Genomic DNA, 5,593 nt, shown 5'->3' with positions numbered 1-5,593 from the left:
CTAGGCATAAAAGCAAGATCTAGGTATTGCCATCTTTGGTATTTATCTTTTTAATGGAGTTATGCTCGAATCCGGGAGGTTCCTTATGTTTCCCTTCATACTCAGAGATTCTTAGATCTAGGGCATCCAGCCGTTTATTGCAAAGTGTAATCAAAGTATTCATACGATTGAGGTTCCCTCCAACATTTTTAAGGGGTTCAAGACATTTTTGCAATTCGCCTAATTTTTCTAAGATTTGGGTTCCCTCATGAGTGAGAGTTAATCCCTTTGGTGGGGGAAGTACTCCTACTATCCCCTCTATAATTTCATAAGCAAAACTAGGATCAATTTCAATAAAATTCCCCTTGGCGGCAAAATCAAGGAGTTGTCTATGGGATAAGGTTAGCCCAACATAAAAATTACGAAGTAAGACCTTGAAATCTCCCTCTATAGTGCAGCCGTGATATGATTCTATCAATCTATACCAAGCATCTTTTAAATTTTCTCCTTGCTTTTGTTTGAAGTGAAGGACTTCAAACTCCGGGGACAGAGGAGTAGATAAAGGACTAGCCATAACGACAAGCAAGCAAAGAGGCGAACGGAAAAGAGAGGGCGAATAAAACGACAAGGGTGAAGTGGGGGAGAGGAAAACGAGAGGCAAATGGCAAATAATGTAATGCGGGAGATAAGGGTTTGTGATGGGTACTTGGTATGTTGACTTTTGCGTAGAGTCCCCGGCAACGGCGCCAGAAATCCTTCTTGCTACCACTTGAGCACTTTGTTGGTTTTCCCTTGAAAAGGAAAGGGTGATGCACTAAAGCAGCGTAAGTATTTCCCTCAGTTTTTGAGAACCAAGGTATCAATCCAGTAGGAGGCCACGCACGAGTCCCTCGCACCTACACAAACAAATAAATCCTCGCAACCAACGCAATAAAGGGGTTGTCAATCCCTTGACGGTCCCTTACGAGAGTGAGATCTGATAGATATGATAAGATAATATTTTTGGTATTTTTATGATCAAGATGCAAAGTAAAATAAAAGGCAATAAAAATAGCTAAGTGTTGGAAGATTAATATGATGGAAGATAGACCCCGGGGCCATATGTTTCACTAGTGGCTTCTCTCGAGAGCATAAGTATTACGGTGGGTGAACAAATTACTGTTGAGCAATTGATAGAATTGAGCATAGTTATGAGAATATCTAGGTATGATCATGTATATAGGCATCACGTCCGCGACAAGTAGACCGACTCCTGCCTGCATCTACTAATATTACTCCACACATCGACCGCTATCTAGCATGCATCTAGAGTATTAAGTTCAAAAGAACAGAGTAACGCTTTAAGTAAGATGACATGATGTAGAGGGATAAACTCATGCAATATGATATAAACCCCATCTTGTTATCCTCGATGGCAACAATACAATACATGCCTTGCTGCCCCTACTGTCACTCGGAAAGGACACCGCAAGATTGAACCCAAAGCTAAGCACTTCTCCCATTGCAAGAAAGATCAATCTAGTAGGCCACACCAAACTGATAATTAGAAGAGACTTGCAAAGATAACCAATCATACATAAAAGAATTCAGAGAAGATTCAAATATTGTTCATAGATAAACTTGATCATAAACCCACAATTCATCGGTCTCAACAAACACACTGCAAAGAAGATTACATCGAATAGATCTCCACAAGAGAGGGGGAGAACATTGTATTGAGATCCAAAAAGAAAGAAGAAGCCATCTAGCTAATAACTATGGACCCGAAGGTCTAAAGTAAACTACTCACACATCATCGGAGAGGCGACAGTGTTGATGTTGAAGCCCTCCGTGATCGACGCCCTCTCCGGCGGAGCTCCGGAAAAGGCCCCAAGATGGGATCTCACGGGTACAGAAGGTTGCGGCGGTGGAATTAGGTTTTTGGCTCCGTATCTGGTAGTTTGGGGGTACGTAGGTATATACAGGAGGAAGAAGTATGTCGGTGGAGCAACGTGGGGCCCACGAGGATGGAGGGCGCGCCTGGGCGGGCCGGGGGGGGGGGGGGGGGTAGGCGCGCCCCCTACCTCGTGCCCTCCTGGTTGATGTCTTGACGTAGGGTCTAAGTCCCCCGGATCACGTTCGTTTGGACTCCGTTTGATATTCTTTTTCTGCAAAACTCTGAAATAGGCAAAAAACAGCAAGCAATTCTGGGCTGGGCCTCCGGTTAATAGGTTAGTCCCAAAAATAATGTAGAAGTGTATAATAAAGCCCATTAAACATCCAAAACAGAATATAATATAGCATGGAACAATAAAAAATTATAGATACGTTGGAGACGTATCACGCTCCTCCACCGGTTACTCTTCAACTAGCCCTCTCCACGGGGTCCTGTTCAACCACCCCTCCACGGGCTACTGTTCATCCATCCCTCCACCGACTACTGTTCAACCAGCCCTCCACGGGGTCGTCCTGTTCATCCAGCCCTCCACGGGGTCCTGTTCATCAAGCCCTCCACCGGCTCGATCGAACGGGGTACTGTTCATCCAGCGGCAACGGCCTCTACTACCACGGGTTCCTGTTCATCCAACCCCCACCGGGAATTGTTCATCCAAACCCCCAACAACGCTCACTATTCATCAAGAGGCAACAGGTTCGATCGGCTTCAGTTAGCAGCAGTAGCGAAGGAATCGCTCGATCGGGTTAAGTTAACAGCCATCAATCGATCGCTCGGGTTCAGTAACACGTAGCCTACAGTGCAATCGCTCGGGTTCAGTAGGCAAACGCCTCGCTCGGGTTCAATTAAAGACCAACGCCTCGCACCCACTCGCGTAAGTGTATGAGAGAAACACGCATTGCTCGGCCCCCAACCACCCACCGTAACCGGGAACTCCCCGATATTTTCCTCGCCCTCGCTTCTACCACGGGTTTTTCCGTCATGGACGGCCCAAAGAATGTTATGCAGCTGCGTCTCCAGCCCGCCCAGGACGAAAAGCCCATTTTCTGTCATGATTTTTTGTCATAGAAATAGGAGCCCACCACATCTATGATGATACCGGGTTTTGTCACAATTATCGTCATGAAAGTGTCATAAGCATGACAGAAAAAATTTCATTCGGCCCAAAATGTCACGGATGTGTCTTTTTTTGGTAGTGAGTGTTGAAAGCAGTCCGAATATGGATTTCGAGATGATACAACTTCACACAGTGAATATACAAATAAGATAATAAGATTAGACTATCACACTATCAGGTGAACTTCACTAATTGGAACATATATTAAGGTAGTTACTGAGTTTTATCAACGACACACATCTATTCTTGATGATCAGACTTTTAAGCCGCTGATGAAGTCTGAATGCGCTTGTATCACACTTTGTTACAGGTGTAGCAGCTTATTTTTGTATCGATACTCCATGTTTAAGATTGTGAAGTACTACCACACATCTCTTGTGAGTACTATAGATCTGAGTCCATTTACTATGGTATTGTAACACATTTAAAGATTGTGATGTTTCTACCTTAAAGTAGTGCACATGGAAACTATTCGCCATAGAAAATACTGCTATTTTATTCTCGTTTGGGATTAGGTAGTGCACATGATGAGATCAAACTGTTCATAACTGAATAAAGCACCTTTGTTTTACCATTTTCTGTATTTGAGAATTGTGAGATGAGTATGTAACAACATCTTGTATTCTGTAATGGAAATGAAGGGCTGTAACAACATTCCGTGTTTTTCTGTATGATGCTTTCATGCCCCAGTTTGTTCCTGGAATATCTCAAAATAAAATGGATCGACATAGGCATGTTTATAATTGAGTATACATTGAACACTTAATTCTTCTATTGGAAAGCTGGTGTACTTTAAATCTAAGGGTCCCTTCTCACTCTTAATTTAGTTCCAACTACTTTTTTCTTTCAGATGTGATCGATGGACATGGCATCTTTTTTGGGTTCAGATATTAGAACTTGCTGCTGATGGCATTGACTTTTGCCTGCTAATTGTAGAGATGAACTCCACTACCACTTTGAGTGTATTAATAGATGCGAGGTTCATCAGGCTTATTGATTACCTTGTTGGCTCTACTCCAGCTAGATCAGATAGTCCACGGAACACAATGACAGGTATGCCAGGAGACACAGTTGTCTGTTGGAATCGTTAGCAAGTTCTCTTAATTGTGGTGATATATTAAATTTTATGATTGAACCGAAATGCTGCAGCGCAAATGTTGGCAGATGTGTAAGCAAATACTATGAGAGATTAGATATGAAACCCACCATCACCACAGCTGCACTTTCCTCATCTATTGTTGACACCCCGAATTTTTTGAAAAGGAACTTCTGGTATTCGGCATTGTTTAGAAATATGTTGTCTGACGCTCATTTTAGCACATGAATGACTTCTGAGGTTTTTGGTAAGCAGAAAGTGTCATTACATCCTTCAAGGTCGACCGACAATATTTTTACAATTAGTACAAGTTTTCGGCATAAGCATGTACTTGCTATACTGTTAAATACAGAGTATCTCTCACCTTAATTCCTTGTGCTATTTTGAACCATGCCAAGTCTACTGTAACCAAAAACTTCTTCCATAGGCTTACCAACTGAGTATAGCTCCTCCTTTTTGTATTTCAGAGACCCTAGCATGTTCTCTCCTGCATTCAGGACGCTAAATTGTCCAAATGTTAGTTCTGTAAATGATTCTTTCTATAATTTTAACTTCTAAAAAAAGGTAAAATCAGAATAATAGAGCTCTTGTGAAGTTGTGAGGTCGAAGTATGAGATGGTTGAAATATATCTTCTACTACATTGTAATGAAGCATGGTGCTTCTTATAAAAAATCTTCTGCGTCGAGTCCAGACGTGTTTATGTTTTACTAGTGTGATTCCTTTGTTTAGTGTATACCACAGTTTAAATATGCACATATTTTCATATATGTAAAGTGTGTAGGTGGGTGGGATAATTTTCTCGGCCTCCCCATTCCCGCCAGCTGGCATGTTGCGTCCGTGCACTCTGACCTGCCAGGCGTGCTCACCCGCATATCTTCCACTGCATCTTCACCTCTCTTCTCAAGCTCTGCGCGGAATATACCTCCATTCCCATCTGTGGTGCAAGCTCTCTTGGCGGGGCGCTTGTCAAAGTACATTAATGAACCAAGAGAGAACTAGATGAGCAGTCTTGACTAAACTTAAAAGAGAAGGCATCATTGGTTACGTTATGTAAAAAACATCTCATAAAATCGACTACTATAAATAATTTCACCAACCACACCATACATGCCTTACGATTTATGTACATCATATATATACGCAATCATCGTTGTGAACGGTTCTCTTCATGATTTGTGAGTTTCACACCACATAGCTGACTTTCTCCTATACTCTTTAACAGCAAAAATGCAAAAAAAGATAGAAAAATGAGAGGCTATCTTAGCTTGAGAATAGGAGACACCGGGAATTGAACACTTTGGATCAAATCAGAACAACTTTCTCAAACAAAGGGCGATTGAACTCCAAACCATTCGTTGCTCCACGACAAAAGCCATCATAGTTTCTTAAGAGGAAGAGCGCGTAGTCGACAATTGCCATCTCGTCAGACACGATCAAGCCTTGCCACACTTCTCTAGGTGGTAGGAT

The 5,593-nt window shown here is 42.3% G+C and overlaps 1 pseudogene; it reads right to left on the bottom strand.

The window, feature by feature from the left end:
• Positions 1-3,693: 3,693 nt before the first annotated feature.
• Positions 3,694-5,103, bottom strand: LOC109752748 (bark storage protein B-like; annotated as a pseudogene).
• Positions 5,104-5,593: the final 490 nt, after the last annotated feature.

The sequence above is a fragment of the Aegilops tauschii genome, chromosome 7 (assembly GCF_002575655.3).
Source record: "Aegilops tauschii subsp. strangulata cultivar AL8/78 chromosome 7, Aet v6.0, whole genome shotgun sequence".
Taxonomy (NCBI): domain Eukaryota; kingdom Viridiplantae; phylum Streptophyta; class Magnoliopsida; order Poales; family Poaceae; genus Aegilops; species Aegilops tauschii.
This window is presented reverse-complemented; position numbering and strand designations above follow the sequence as displayed.